This window comes from Lepidothrix coronata, unplaced genomic scaffold (assembly GCF_001604755.1).
Source record: "Lepidothrix coronata isolate B3197 unplaced genomic scaffold, Lepidothrix_coronata-1.0 Scaffold176, whole genome shotgun sequence".
NCBI lineage: Eukaryota > Metazoa > Chordata > Aves > Passeriformes > Pipridae > Lepidothrix > Lepidothrix coronata.
The window spans coordinates 81,411-96,819 of NW_016690356.1; the positions used below are offsets into that span (position 1 = coordinate 81,411).

The 15,409-nt window shown below is 48.0% G+C and overlaps 1 long non-coding RNA gene across 2 annotated transcripts; it reads right to left on the minus strand.

Moving 5' to 3' along the window:
• Positions 1-14,334: 14,334 nt before the first annotated feature.
• LOC108504792 lies at positions 14,335-15,409 on the minus strand. Of its 2 annotated transcripts, none has more exons than XR_001877251.1 (3): positions 15,355-15,409; positions 15,029-15,145; positions 14,335-14,753 (listed from the first exon to the last, which is right to left on the minus strand). It is a non-coding gene; the product is annotated as an uncharacterized LOC108504792 (long non-coding RNA). The 2 variants fall into 2 exon arrangements; XR_001877250.1 differs by having other exon boundaries at positions 15,029-15,150.

The window sequence follows — 15,409 nt, forward strand, 5'->3', positions numbered from 1 at the left end:
TGCAAGGGGCTCTCAGCTCTCCCTGGATCCTTCTCTTCTCCAGGGGAACATTCCCAGCTCTCCCAGCCTGGCTCCAGAGGGGCTCCAGCCCTTGGATCACCTTCCTGGAATCTTTTATCACCTCCATATTTGCAGACAATCCATTAGTTTTGTCTCTCTAGAGGATAACCCTGAATTCCTGAATGGATGAATAATGCAGGAATTATCCATCTCACTCTGTTCCTTCCATGCTGCTCCTGAAATCCACACTTTTATGCCCCAATGAACGTTGGGAATGTGCAAGGGATGCCTTCCTTCACGTCCTGCTGGTTTGGAGAAGGTCCTGTTGCTCAGGGTGTGGGTTGTTGGTGTGCCAGGGAAAGTTCTTCCCATGGGATCCAGCAGGAATCTCCGGAGGGGAGGAAGGAGATCACTTTTTAATCCCACAAACTGCAGTCAACCATAATTGAATTGTGGTTTAATACTTAAATTATATGGGAAGTGGCAAAACCATCTTTAGGTTGAAATTATATGAAAAGTTGGCCAAAAAAATCTATTTTTGATGGATAATTTACTGCAACATTCTTAATATTTAAACTCACCTTAAATCAGGTGTTTGATACTTTTCATTCCCATTTATTCCAGGAGCTGCTGCTCCTCCTTTGGCCTTGGATCTCAACGGAAGGATTTTTCCCCATCATCTGCCAAACACAAACCCCAACATCAGGCCTTGCAGCTCCTGGGAACAAGGAGATTCATCATCATCACATGGAATTTGGGAGGCTCAGATTTAGGCAAACTCCTAAAAAAAACCCTGGGGTGGAAGGAGGGAAATTTGTCAAAGCATTTTGCTTGGAAGGCCTGGAAAATCCCAAGTCACAGCTCCTATTTTGAGTAAAGAGGCAACAGAACCAGTCCAAGGAAAAAATCCCAGTAGGAAGAAGTGTCCAAAGCCAGGTTGGACAAGGCTGGGAGCAACCTGGGATAGTGGAAATGTCCCTGCCCATGCAAGGAGGTGGAATGAGATGAATTTTAAGGCCCCCTTCCCACCCAAACCACTCCAGCATCCCATGATTTGTGAATATATTCTTTACAATACTCACAACTCATAAATTTCCTGCTCCACGAGCACCATGTGGGGGAGAAAACGGGCTTTTTCGAGCTGAAAAACATCAAAATCCAACTTGCAAGTGAACGTTTTTGACAGAATATTTCATTTACACTTTGCCTTCCCACCTTTTCCTTGTGGGGGAAAAATGAGAGCAGGTAGATTTGAAATCTCTCCTCGGTCTGCAGGCTGGAATGCAAGGAATATGTGTCCAAAATTCCATATTTTGGAATAGGAATGAATGTGCCTTCAGGCCTAAAAGCCTCATAGGTGGCCCTTCATGATGTTCTTTTATCAGTGGATAAACAGGAATAAAGAAGTGTCTTTATTAAAGGTTCCACTGGCAAGTTTTTGAATGGCATTCATACAAGTCTTTCCATACTGGGAATCTCTTGGGAACCTCCCACAGCTGATCCCTCATCCCAGGAATTAATGGAGCCAGAGCTGGTCACCCCATGATTTCCTTCTCTCTTCCCTCAAAGTCTGTTAAAGGATCCAAAGCTTTTTCCCATCATTATCCTGCCTTTTAAAGGGATTGTCCTGCTCAGCTTTTCCTTTAGGAAATAAAAGGCTGGATTAGAGGTGGCTGCAACCTGGACCCACCTGAGGATGATTTGAGGCAGCAATTCCAGCTTTTCCTCCTCATCCAGGCGCCTCTGGCTGAGCAGGATCCTGGAGGAACCTCCCGCTGGGAAGTGGATTCTCCCAATTAAGTAAGAGATCCCACCAGGAATGGTTAAATGGATGCTGGGAGTGAACTGGTTACGTGAGATAACGGGTCTGAAACACTGGGAAGGAATTCCCTGGTGTTTAAACATGACCTGGGATAGTTTTCTTTACAGAGCACAGACTCCCAGGATCACGCTTGGATGCTCCGGGAAAAACATCCCCCCATTCCCCGTGACCTCTTCCCACCCCCCGGAGCCTTTTCCACGGGACAGAAACACAAGGAAAAATTACGTGGAGGGGCAAAAATAGGTCACTGTGAAAATCAGCCCCGAAAATGTCCCCTCTGCCACGGGAGAGGAGCAGCCCAGAGGTGCCCAAAGGAGGATTCCTGCCCACCGGGCTCCCGGGATTCATCCCGAGGAGGGAGCACAGCCCAGGCTCGGCTGCTCCCGGAGCTCCTGCTGCCTCAGGAAAAACGGCCTGGGAGCGTTTATATGGAAAAGACAGCAGCAAGAAGGTCCAGGAGACATTAGGGGGAAAAGCAGGGGGGAAAAAAAAAGCCCAAAGCCCAGGCTGTGGGCACGGGGAGGGCTGGAAATCCGCAGCGAATTCCGGCTGTGCAGGCGCGGAGCTGCTCCCACCACAGCTATTCCTGGCCTTGGGAAGGAATCCTCCAGAGGGAGGCACAAAATTGGTTAAAAGGGCCTTTTTTTAAAAAATCTCCTTTCAGCCCCATTGCACCAAAAGACCGAGGGAACCATTCCACGGAGATAAATAGGAATTAAAGAGCTCGGAGGGATATTGGGAGGGAAAAGGAGGAAACGAAGAGGGAAAAGCGCAGTGAAGGGAGCGAGGGGGGAGCTGCTCCCCTGGGAGCCGCGGAGAGAGACAGTGCCACCTGTCAGAGGGATTTTGGGAAAGCCAGGAGGGCTTCGGGGATGAAAGGGAGAGGGAGAGCAGCCAAAGGGAGAAGGGGGTCACCCCACAAGGTCACGGAGCTGTTGGAATCAGCACTTCCCAGTTCCTGCCCAGCCACCAGATACAGAAATACTGTAAATATTTAATTACAGCAGCACCAGCACTGCTTGTGCAGGGAAGGAGGGAAATCTTGGGAGAGGAGGAGGTTATTTTAGGCCCTTTCAAAAGGAAATCCCAGGGGGAAATTGCTTTTTCCCTCCCCCCAAATTATAACCAAATTTGGGATATCCAGAATCTGTTATCCACAATTTGACAGGACATTTTAAATATATTGTTAGAGCTGTGATTTCACGCTCTGTAGCTGGTTATGGATGTGATAGTCCCACAAAAATCAGTGGAGAGGCACGTGAGAAAATGGGATTTCTGTTGCAGGATCTTTCTGGTTTGTTTTTAAAAGCAAAAATCACCAGAATTAGGAGGAAAAGTGTAAAATGAGGTGGGAAAGGCAAACCAGAACAGGCTGCCTTTTCCCGGGGAAAAAGAAGAAAAGGGAAAGAGAGGAAAGGAGAAAAAAGAAAAAATTCTCAAGATTTTACCTTTTTTGCCCCTCAAACATCAAACATATAATTAAAAAAAAAAAAAACCAAAACCCAAACTAAACCAAAACAATAAAAAAAACCCAACAACAAAAAACCCCTCAAACAGATGCTTTGATACGAAATTTTTACCGAAACATTTCTGCCCATTCCAGTTTTGTCCCTAAACTAAATCAGTGAGAGCTCAATCCCAATCCAAATAAGTGAGAACTTGGTTCTAAACCAAATCAGCGAGAATCTGATCCCAGTTCAAATCAGTGAGTTCATTCCAAGCAAAATCAGTGAAGAACTTGATCCAAAAATAAATCACTGATAACTTAGTCCTAAACCAAAGCAGTGAGAACTTGGTCTCGACCCAAATCAGTGAGAATTTGATCCTAAACCAAACCAGTGACATCCTAGTCCCAATTCCAATGAGAGAGAACTGGATCTCAATTCAAATCAGAGAGAAGTTGATATGAAATAAATCAGTGAGAATTGATCCTAAATAAAATCAGTGATAATTTGCTCCTAGAGGAAATCAGTGATAACTTGGTGCCAAACAAATCAGTGACAACTCGATCCCAACCCAGATCAGTGAGTCCTCAATCCCAAAAAGTTCCTCCCCCAGCAAAGCTCTCGGAGCTGAGGCGGCTCCACCCCAGACAAAAGACTGGAGTTTTTACTGCATTCCCCTCCAACTAAATTCCCTGGTTTTGAGAGAATTGGCAGTCTGGGCTCTGGACAACCTCCCAGCCCAGGGCAAGCCCAGCTCAAAGGTGGCTCATCCCTTTAATCCCAGTCCCAGCCGGGGATGGGTCGGGGTTGACACCATCACGGGGCTGCAGGAGCAGAGCACAATTCCCAAGGGCTGCAGGGAGCTGGTGCAGGGTTTGTGGAATGGGAAAGCAGGAGGAACAGGCTGACTTGGATATTTGATGCTGGGAATGCCAGGTTGTCCTGTTCCCTCTGCATGGGGAGAGCAGGGAGCTCAGGGAATGGACAGGGGGAGTCCTGGAACTCTTGCCAGGGCCTAAAGGGGCTCCAGGAGAGCTGGAGAGGGACTGGGGACAAGGGATGGAGGGACAGGACACAGGGAATGGCTTCCCACTGCCAGAGGGCAGGGAGAATGGGATATTGGGAAGGAATTCCTGGCTGTGAGGGAGGGGAGGTGCTGGAATGGAATTCCCAGAGAAGCTGTGGCTGCCCCTGGATTCCTGGAAGTGTCCAAGGCTGGGCTTGGAGCAACATGGGATGATGGAAAGTGTCCCTGCCCGTGGCAGGGATGATCTTTAAGGTCCCTCCCAGCCCAAACCATTCCAGGATCCCAGGATTTCTGGAACACATCCCATCTTCAGTCGTTATTAGCAAAAGGGTTTCTCCACACACAGATCCTGTACCCACACAAATAACCACGTTTGTTTGGAAACAAATAGAGGCAATTCCCAGAGCTGGTGCCTCTCAGGGTAATTATATCAGCACACACTCCCTGCTCCAGTTCCTGAAATCACTTCACTCCGAGGCTGAAAGGAATCCATAATTGTGCCTGAAGCAGCTCCACGTTTGACAAACACATGCCTGACATTTTCCAAGTGCGAGTAAAGAGCAGGTTCAGATGAGCCCCTGGGAGATCCCGGCTCCAAATCGGGAAATCCGAACTCACAGGAACAGGGAGATGCCATCAAGGCCCAGGGAATGCTTCCAGGGCTCCAGGATTTGCCTGCACTTGGAATTCCCTGCAGCTCTCCCTGGGTTGGGTGTCACCCAGGGATTGGTGCTGATAAACAGGGATTTGTCAGGAAACAACGGATATTTGGGGGTTCTGGGTTTGTCTGGGACACAGGGAGTTCAGAGGCAGGTAGGAATTCCCCCCCACAGGGGTATCTCCTCCCAGATCCTGGGAATTGTACAAACTGCACTCTTGGAGTGCAGGAGAGGGGACAGAGACACCCAGTACCTGGCAGGGCTGCCAAGCCAAGGTTTTCCCGAAGGACACGTTGGTCCCACGTTCCCAAAGGATGCTGCAGCCCTGCAGGTGTCCTGGGGGTCTTTTCTCCTCAAAAATATCTGGCTTAAAACATTCCTGGAGTTTGGAACCCCCCGGTCACCCCATGGTGGTCGAGGAGGGTGGGAAAAGTGTTGGATAAAACGTCCTCTCCTGAAAGGGAGCCTTGGGAGCGACTGTGGGAAGTCAAAACTTGGATCATGAAATAGTTTGGGTTGGAGGTCATCCCATCCCATCCCATCCCATCCCACCCCCTACCATGGGCAGGGACACCTCCCACTAACCCAGGTTGCTCCAGCCTGGCCCTGGACACTTCCAGGAACCAAGGGCAGCCACAGCTTCTCTGGGAATTCCATTCCAGCACCTTCCCACCCTCCCAGCCAAGAACCCCTTCCCAATATCCCATCTTTCCCTGCCCTCTGGCAGTGGGAAGCCATTCCCTGTGTCCTGTCCCTCCATCCCTTGTCCCCAGTCCCTCTCCAGCTCTCCTGGAGCCCCTTTAGGCCCTGNTGGCAGTGGGAAGCCATTCCCTGTGTCCTGTCCCTCCATCCCTTGTCCCCAGTCCCTCTCCAGCTCTCCTGGAGCCCCTTTAGGCCCTGGAAGGGACCCCAAGGTCTCTGAACCTTGACACAGTCCTGGACAACCCGTCCCTGCTTCAGCAGCGGGGTTGGAATAGTTGATTCCAAGTGATCCAATCCCTTCCAACTGAAATGCTGCTGCCACAAGTCCTGCCTCTGAGTTTTGTGCAATTCCAAAACCCCTGGAAGCCTCTGGACAACACAAGCAGCCCATGGAACCCACACAGAGCCGAAGGGAAAGTCAGGCAGCTCCAAGGAAATATTTCCAACAGATTTCTTTGGGGCAAGGACTTAAAAAGGGAGGGGTTTGGGGAATTTTTTTTTTTTCCCAGGTTGTGAATTTTCTTGCCACAGCCATCAGCAGCTACACGTTGGTTAAAAGGAAAAGGCTGTTCCTGCCTGCTGAGCTCTTCCTCTGGCTGCTGAGGGCTCCTCTCCTGGGGGTGCCCCGGCTCAGGATCCGAGAGCAAAACTCCCCGTGCAAAGGAAATTGCTTTGCTACAGGTGGCTCCAAATTATCTGCTTTCTATTTATGTTCATTAATTCAAACACCTGGGGAGAGAGGGCTGGTGCTTGAGACTTCAAATCCCTGCCTTTCCCAGCCAGGCTTTCCTGAGCTGCCAGCTCTCCCCCTTCCACGGGGGATCCACAGACAAAGAAATAGGAAATAAATATAAAAAAACCCCACAAAATAAATGAGAGATAAAGAGGATTTCTTTTCCATCCCGCTTTTTAGGCATCACTGGGAATATTTTTGAAGGAAATGACATTACAAACCAGCTCTCCCTGCTCTGCTCCGTGCAAGAACAGCAGCTTTCTGAGCAACATCCAGAGAAACCATCACTCACGGAGAAATGGGAGCTGGAAAAATAACAAAAACCGGGAAGAAAACGATTTTAGAAGGAACAAAACCATCCCAAAGTTTCCTCCTTACCCGATTTCAATCCCTCCCCAACCCCCCCAACTCACCCAGCTCCAGGTTATTAAACAGCTTCGGCCCCGTGTGGGTATCAGAACATCTGAGGGGAAATTAGGGAAATGATCCCATTTTATTCAGCAGCCCAAGTCGATTTTAACGTTGGAAGGGAACTCCTGCCTTCCAGTCGCACCAGTTCTCCCGGGATCTCCACCCCAGGAACCTGCTGGGCGAGGCACTGAGTGACATCACCTTTTCCCAGTGAAAGGGACTGGATCCTCAGCATTCCCGGGCAGCTCCTCCTCAGGGTGTTCCCTGGGGATTCGAGGAGCTCATTAATGCTTCCTCAGGAATTCCATCTACCCTGGTAACCCCTTTTGGGGACACAGAGCTCGGTGCTCCACATGAATCCTTCCAGCCCTCTGCTCCCCTCTGCTCCTGTTTCAGTGCTGTGGATCCTCACTCCTGACATTCCCAAATTTTTTTGCCTCTGTCTCCGAAAAAGAAGCATCAGGGGCACAGAAAACTTTTGTACAAGACAATTCTAAATAATTGAACTTAGGGATTTCCTCAGTACCTCAGTACCTTAGTAAATAACAAAACATTAAATAATGGAGATCACGGGGCACTGACACAAAGAAATTTCAATCCCAAAACCCTTAGGAACAGATTTATATAAAATAATGTTCAAGACAGCCAGAAACACCTTTCTTTTATGCAAATCCCACAGAATATAAACCCTTCCTGGTCCAAGCCTGTGTGAAGTAAAATCTGACCTTATTATTTAATCCCACTGCTTAAAATCAAATTTAACTAAGCCGAGCTCCCTGCACACAACCAACCAAATCCAACCTGCTCCGGGCTGGGTGTTTACTGAATGCACCAAAGATTAACAGAGAAATCCAGGGATGCAGAATTCCAGAGCCAGGAACACCCGACAAGACCCTGGAAAGTGCAGTGGATGGGGCCAGAAAAGCGTCGCTGCTGCCAAAGTGCTGCTGTGACACATTGTTTTGTTGGGCAACAAGTTAAAAGCACTTGGACACAGCTGATGTTCAGCAGGGCCACGGCACCCACACCCAGAGCCCGGGCTGCTGCTGCTCTGGGAATGTTTGGAGCTGGAGAGAGGGCACTGCTTTGGTGGCAGTGGAACCAGGAATAAAAGGGGAGGTGAGGAATGTTGTGGCAGTTCAGGTGAGATGATGTCCAGGATCAGGGAATCCTGGAATGGTTTGGGTTGGGAGGGACCTTAAGGATGATATAATTCCATAATTCCACCCCCTGCCATGGGCAGGGACACCTTCCACTAGCCCAGCTTGCTCCAACCTGGCCTTGGACACTTCCAGGGGTGGGGCAGCCACAGCTTCTCTGGGAATTCTGTTCCAGGGCCTCCCCACCCTCCCAGCCAGGAATTCCTTCCCAATATCCCATCTCTCCCTGCCCTCTGGCAGTGGGAAGCCACTCCCTGTGTCCTGTCCCTCCATCCCCAGTCCCTCTCCATCTCCATCAGGACACTACGGAATAGAATCATGGAACAGAAAAGGCAATGGAAGAGGCAAGAGTAGAACAGAGGTCAGGAGGCCCAAACCAGCAGGATGATCCCAAGGGCACACTAAGAAATAGCTGGAGACTTTTCCATCATCCCAGGGAAGGGAAACAAAGGGATTTTTGGTAGAAGGGGTCTTTGAGCAGAGACTGAAAACCAACCACCACGTGGTGAGGAAACACCTGGGGAGGGGAAAATGAACTGGTAGCAACCAGCAAGAGGACAAATTGCTGCCTTCAGCCAGTGGGAAACCTTGCCCCTGTTGCTGGGGGACAAACACAGGACTCTTGGCTTTGCAGGCCACCCTTTCAGCCCAGTGTCAATGGAGGGAAGGAAATCAGGCACCACAGACTCTTCTGCTCCGGGAGAAAGCTCAGGGTGGGACTCGGAAAATCAGCTGGGATGTGAATCATCTGCAGCCAATCCTCCTCTGTGAGTGGCTGGCACATGACCCAGGGGCTCAGGACAGAAGGGGTGACTGAGCCATCCCTGAGTTCAAACATGTTAATCATGGAATATCCTGGGTGGGAAGGGACCCACAAGGGTCAGGGTCCAACTCCTGGCCCAGCACAGACACCCCAAGAATGCCCCCTGTCCCTCCTGGAGCTCTGGCATCCTTGGGGCTGTGCCCACTGCCCTGGGGAGCCTGGGCAGTGCCAACCACCCTCTGGGGGAAGAATGTTGTCCTGAGATCCAACCTGAGCCTGCCCTGGCACAGCTCCAGCCATTCCCTGGGTGCTGTCACTGGTTCCCAACACTCACCAGCCTTGCCCACAGAAAACACCAACACTTCCCATTTTTCCAGGAGCCCATTCTCACCTGCAGCACCACACAACCCTCCAGCAGTGACGTGGGGTGACCCCAGCGAATTCCCAAACCCTTCCCTCTTTCTGGAGGCTGGAACACGCCAATCCCAGCATCCTTTGGATGCTCCCCCACGATCAGAGCCCAGTGTTCTGTTCAGCTCCCAGAACTCAGCTGTGACACCTCAACTGCTCCAATGGAACTGTTGGATCTCAGCTGCTCCCTCCTGGTCTGCACAGCTCCCTCTGCCAGGCAAAGCCTGAAAAATTCCTTTGGGAATGGGAAGTGTGAGAGGGCAGGGACAACAAATGATCTGGCTGGAACCAAGAGAATAACAACTGTGGGATGTGTTCCACTGGAGCAGCACTGGGAGCTGGGGCTCAGCAAGGCCTCCCTTTCCCAGGGGGACATGGATCCTATTCCATAAGGAGGTGGAGACCCACACCCCACAAACGATGGAAAACTGGATGGTACTTATCCAACAACGGGTTGGGTTGGAAGGGAACTTAAAGATGATAATTCCACCCCCTGCCATGGGCAGGGACACCTTCCACTAGCCCAGCTTGCTCCAACCTGGCCTTGGACACTTCCAGGGATCCAGGGGCAGCCACAGCTTCTTTGGGAATTCTATTCCAGGGCCTCTCCACCCTCACAGCCAACAATTCCTTCCCACTATCCCACCTAACCCTGCCTTCTGAGAGTAGGAAACCATTTCCCCTTGTCCTGTCTCTCCAGGCCCTTGTCCAAAATCCCTGTCCCTCCCTCCTTATCCAAGTCCTCCCTCACTCCTGCAGCCACCTCTGTTAGCAGACATGGAACATTCTGGAATTACACCTTTGGAATTACACCTGCAGAACTCCTGCTTTTGCCACCCAGCAGCTCCAAACCCACCTGGGAGGGAAAACACCACGTTGACACCACAGGAGGAGCAGCATTCCCTGGTTATTTCCAGGAGATTTATTTAATTACATCGGAATTAAATGCCACATCTCAGGGCTGATGTTTCCCAGCAGCTTCTGCTCAAACTTCCTGGTTCCTCTTTGCTCCCAGAGCAGAAGTGGAGCTGAAAGAACCCATGGAAACAGCACCATTAATTCTGCTTTCAAATTAATTGGGGTTTGATCAAAACCTCTGTGCCACACAACTTCAACTTCCTTCCTTCTCCCTTCGTTCTGTCTCTGATCAAGTACCCGCATATTTTACCTTCAATTTGCAATTTATTTTGCCTTTTATTCCTCCATGTCTCGAAAAAAGCCACGTTTCATTTTACAGTTGGGCTGCAAACTGGCAGGAGACCCCACACTTCTGCAGACTGAGTGTCCAAGGAGCACCAAATCCCTCAGGGGGAGCAGGAAAGGCGACTCTGCCGTCAGGAATTCCAAGCTCCGGCCAGTCCAGGTGTCCCACGTGGTGAATTCATCACTCACCTCAACCTTCTCACCTAAAATGGGCACAAACACCCTCCCAGTTCTGCATCTCACAGACTTTACCCAGCGTTCTGAATGACCCCACCAACATTCCCATCACCAACCCGTTGCCCAAATCCTCTCTCAGGGTGCTGGATATAACAGGAATTTCATATCCTGTTGTTTGTGCATTCAGGAAAAAAAATACTGGATGTTCAACACCCCAGACCTTCGTGTTAAGCAGGAAAATGAAACCACAGAGAAACCAAAGGATTATTAAACTCTATTTATTAACCTACTTTGGAGACTGTGAGGACCCAATTGTTGAGGGAAAACACTCTGGGATGAGCTGAGCTCTTTTTTAAACCTGCTGAAACAGTGGGTTTCATTTTAGAACTAGTTTTAGTTGACTTTAAAAAATTATTTAAAATTTTTAAAATAATCAGTTTTCACCCTGCTTTCCTCTAGTAAAGTTAATCCTGTAGTAGGATTGGTGTAGGGCTTTTTGCCTGAATTTCAGTGGGTAGGAATCCACTGCAGCCAACGAGAGGTGGAATTTGCACTTTGAGTGCTAAAAAAGTGAGGTTTGATGGCACATTAGTGAGAGAAAACAATATTCTGGGGTTAGTATTTCACAAGCCCCCAGTTCCCAGTAAAAGATTTAAACTAGAAATGTATATTAGAAGGAAGCAGAATATTCCTTATCCCTTCTCCCCCCAAATTGTTAAAGAGCTCTTCACTCATTTTGGATCAAATCTAAAATGCTCCGTTCAACATAACTGGAAATAAATATCAACAGATGAAAATTGTGACCTAAAATTAAGGAATATCAAAGTATTATCAGAGAGGTTAAAAAGTCCTATTTATTATAGGACTGAAAGAAACGATTCCTGAAACAAAACCTTGAGGAATGAGGTGCACAAATAAAAGGTGTTTGTGTTGGAGGGCTGGGTTGTTGTTGGNCCTTTACATCCCTGCCATTCACTGGTGTTTACAGAGGACACAAACCCACCTGGGATTCCAAGATTCTCCCAGCCTGGCCAGCTGAGGGGATCCTGGGAGCAGGATCTGTGCCTGTGCCCGGGGTGGAGCTGGCAGTGCCCGGAGGTGACTCCGCCGTTCCTCCCACCTTTCCCCTGACTCTCTTCTGGCCACCAGGGACTTTTTTAGTCCTGGCAGAGGTTCCCACAGCAGCTGCAGCCCTAATTACCCCAGGAGCTATCCCATGAATCACATTCCTCTGGAAATCCCTGCCCAAGAACTGTCCTCACTTTCATCTCCTCCGCTCCGACTGGCCCACTTGGAAGCTCCCGCATCCGGTGCCACACGCGCCGGGCAAGGAGCTCTTCCCGCTGCTCCGGGGGGTCCCAGAGCTCGGAATTCCTTCTGCTGCATCCCAACCTGCAAAGGGGAAAACCCACAACCGAACCCTGTTTGGTTTCCTCTGGCAAAGAGCACAGGTGGGTAAAGATTCCTGAAAGGAAAACCTGCCCTCGCGTGCCGGTCGCTTCAGGTCGCTCGGGGAAACTGCCGTAAAAACCAACTGAACACCTCTGGGTTTATCCCAACGTCGCAGAATTCCCAAATTTCCTGTTTTAATTCATCTCCCAAGTGTCTCTTGTCCTCTTCAGGAACAGCTGCTCAGCCAACCCTGCAAACTTCCTGCAATAAACTTCACTTTCTACACCTGAATTTTGGCACCGTTCCTGTGTCCGCCTGTTTTCCACCTCGGTCACAAAAACCCACCAACACACGGTCGGAGCTTTTCATTTGTCTGTAACTGTCTGATTTTGCCCTAAAAACTGACTTTTTTCATTCCTACCTCTGATTCCGGGCTTCATTCTGCCGAGCTTACCCTCTTTTTTCAGGAACTTTACCAGGATCTCCGAAGTTCTTTTCCTCCTTCCGTGTTGACACACTTGCAGATTTATGAGGGGCCTAAAAAACCCCCAAAAACCTGATTTTCCACCCTCTCACAGGTCTAACAAGTTCTTTCATTTTGATTCCCTACAAACCAGTCAGTAGAGCTGCATCAGCTGCTCGTTTCACTCCCAAGTTGTGCTATTTTTTTCTTCTCTTTCACGTTTTGCACACAATTTTCCCCCAAATTATCCTGAAGATTTATCCAGCAGTTGAGCTAATCCCTGAATTTTTTTTGCCTTTAATGAGATTTTATCAAAGTGTTTAAGTTGATCATGGGCAGGACAAGCAGCAGCAGTAAAAAAATGCTGAATGTTGTTATGAAACCAGTAATATTCAAACCTCATCTTAACAAGTCTTGGACGGAAATATAAAATATATTTAACAGAGGGTGGAAAAAAAAAGGGAAATAACACCTATACTCCATTCTGAGGGAAAAAAAAGGTAGGTTTTGAGACATCCCAGAATTATTTCTCTCTTTTTCTCCCCGTTTTCTACCTTCAAGCAGCTCCTTCCCCTTGCACACGTGGCTTTAAATCCCATTTTCTTCATTTCTTGTCCGAATTTCCCGGTTGAGCATCAACTTCCCACCTGAAATGCTGCTCAAAACAGATTTTAAGGATCTCAAAGCACAAACTGGTGTTGCAAAAAAATTGTATCGTTTCCCAGTGCTCATTTTTGCCCCTTTGCCACAGAATTCCTGGATCCCAGTGATTAACACTGGTCTAAATTCTCCTTACTGACCATCTTCCAGCTCTGCTGAGGGAAGGGAGAAGAGGGAAGGTTTAAGAAGGGAGTTTTCCCTGTGCCATTCCCAGATTTGCATACAAAGCAGGGAATGAGGAAGATGTTGCCCCAAACATGAAGGAATGTATTGTGTGGAGGCAGCAGGGACAAACAGGACCCCACTGAGCCACAAAGGGGTATTATAAGGCACAAAAAAACAACCAGCAGCTCCTTCCAGCAAGTGCTCAGCAATCCAGGGATTTTACACACACAGAATCCAGGAGGATTCCACATGGGATGAGTATCTTAATGTCCAGGAGCCTCCACGTGGAACCAGGTCGACGTGGGGCTGCAGGAGTCCTGTGGAAAACAAACAAGGGAAAAAGCCTCCAAGGATTCCTGTCAGCAACAGAAAAAAAACCCCCAAACAATTCCTGTTCAAAACAAACAAGAAATAAAAACGAGAAATAAAACAAACAAGAAATAACTTCCTGTTTAAAAACCGAGAAAAAACAACCAAACAATTCCTGTTAAAAAACAAACAGGGGGAAAAAAAAACAAACCCAAAAGCAAGTGAAGGATCCACAGCAAAACGTAAACTGGGGATGAAATCAACGGATTGCCCAAAATGTTGTTATTTAAACGGTTTTTAAAGCTGGATCAGGAAAGAACCGAGAGGTGAAAACACATCTCAGGCTCAACCAGGCCTCAGGAGTTCCTCTAAAGATTGTTTCCATATTTAATTTAATATTAAACCATGCGTAGAACTTCCTTTTCACGTAATTAACAACAAATTACTCTGAGCTTGGAGGAACACGTGAACTGTGTCCAAAAATGCAACACGAACTGATTACTCACAACGTTCATGTCTTTGTGCTTCAGCCTTAAAACCCAGAGTGCACAGGGAGAAATGGAGAATATTTTAATCTTCCAGGGATGGCACAGAGCAGCTCCCAGCACAGTAAGCAGGGCTCAGACAGCTTTTCCTGCTCCACTCCTTTAAGGATTCCAGGAGGGATTCCACACCCACTGTGTCAGCACGTGGAGAACAAAAACCTTAAATTTCAGTGACACAATCACATCCATTTTTAAAGCTGTTTGGTTTTCTTTTTTATATCCTAAAAGTATGATCTGCCCAGTGACCAGATTTTTTTTTTTGTTAAGAAAAAGCTGTACTTTGCAAAAATGTTATTTAAAATTTATTTCCAGTTTGATAAGATGCTCAAGATATTTATCCTGCAAAACATTTCCATTTATTTTTAGTTCCCAGACTCCCCAGCAACGTGCACATGAAAAGGGCAGAGGGACAACCAACAAGTTTTAAAGACTTAATTTTGATTTTGAACTCGGAATAAATTCCCCCCAACAGTTCATAGGGGGGCATTTTATACAACTTTAAATAATTAGAGCGTTGTTTCCTTCTGAAAAAACAAAGGGAAAAGCCTGTCTGTGCTCTCAGAAACTCCTTGTTTGAGAATATACTTATAAACTGTTTGTTTCCTTGACAAAAGTTCTTTTCCAAAGGTCTTCACCCGTTCCACGAAAACAAATTCCAGCCCAAACCTTCCTGCAGCCTCAGCCCAGGGGTCACCTTTGGTCACACCTGGAAAGGAGAATTTAAAACACAGCTAAAATAAAATTCACCCTCATCCCCAAGTCCTAAATGTCTTGTAAAGGTTTAAGATGTTAACTGTATGCAGTAAGTTCCCTCATGTTGGAATCAGAGCCACAGAACAATGAATATCTTGCCTGTGGCACACCCAAAACCAAAATTTGATGGTTCCAACAGCTAATTCATAATGAGGCCCTAAACCATCTCAAAAATATTACCCTGCTGCAGAACACCAGTGGCACTGTACTATAAGTTATAATTTTTACCTGAAGCTGGATCCAGCTGGACCTTTTCCTTTCACTCTCCCAACAGAATTCCTGCTTAGTTGTCACCCACATTCACGGCAGTTTATCCACAGACACAGGGGAAGCTTCATCTCTGTCCTGCACTGCAAAATATTTTGGTAAGACCGAGTTTTTCAGCAATTCTCATCTTTGATACCAAGTATCAAATCTTTCCAACAACTCTCAGGGATTTTTACAGCCCTGTCTTTTTGAGCCGGGGGAGGTGGAGCTGAGCGAGTGCCCCCAGGCCCCAGGGACTGCACAAAGGGCCAGGCAGGAATCTCAGCAGGGAATGAAGCCCAGTTTACCTGTGTGCTGCTTCACCTGATGGAAGCAGTGCCCCGGGTTTGATGAAACCGGTCA